This window comes from Penaeus monodon, chromosome 19 (genome assembly GCF_015228065.2).
Source record: "Penaeus monodon isolate SGIC_2016 chromosome 19, NSTDA_Pmon_1, whole genome shotgun sequence".
NCBI lineage: Eukaryota > Metazoa > Arthropoda > Malacostraca > Decapoda > Penaeidae > Penaeus > Penaeus monodon.
This window is the reverse complement of record NC_051404.1, coordinates 49,035,408-49,035,776: the sequence shown is the minus strand read 5'-3', so window position 1 is coordinate 49,035,776 and position 369 is coordinate 49,035,408. Positions and strand designations below refer to the sequence as shown.

The window sequence follows — 369 nt, the reverse complement described above, 5'->3', positions numbered from 1 at the left end:
GATAAAATCTTATTCGTATGTGGTAGTGTTGGTTTGTGCAAATTTTGGGGTGTATGTTATGGTGTTATAGTACAAATATCCTTTTAATACCTCTAGATAGGCTGGTGACGCAGCTTAAGAACTATAGCTATATCCTAATGCAGCGGAAAAGGTTCCGATTCTGCTACTAATGACAAAACTGAACTTTCACTGTTTTTGTTCTGCACAAAATATTTATTTCCAGTTCCTAATTACCCGATGCCTCTCAACCATAAAAATGATATTAATACATGATACAGTTTCAACGAAACACATTCATCCAGGTGCATTGTTTTTAATATGTAGGAGGTATTTATGGTTTATGCCCACATAATACCAGCTATTGCTTAT

At 34.7% G+C, this 369-nt stretch overlaps 1 protein-coding gene across 1 annotated transcript in view; it reads left to right on the top strand.

Annotated features, from left to right (window-relative positions):
• Positions 1-369, top strand: part of LOC119585299 (solute carrier family 22 member 7-like) — a gene marked incomplete at its 5' end in the record, with an annotated part of 1,749 nt that overhangs the window by 281 nt on the left and 1,099 nt on the right.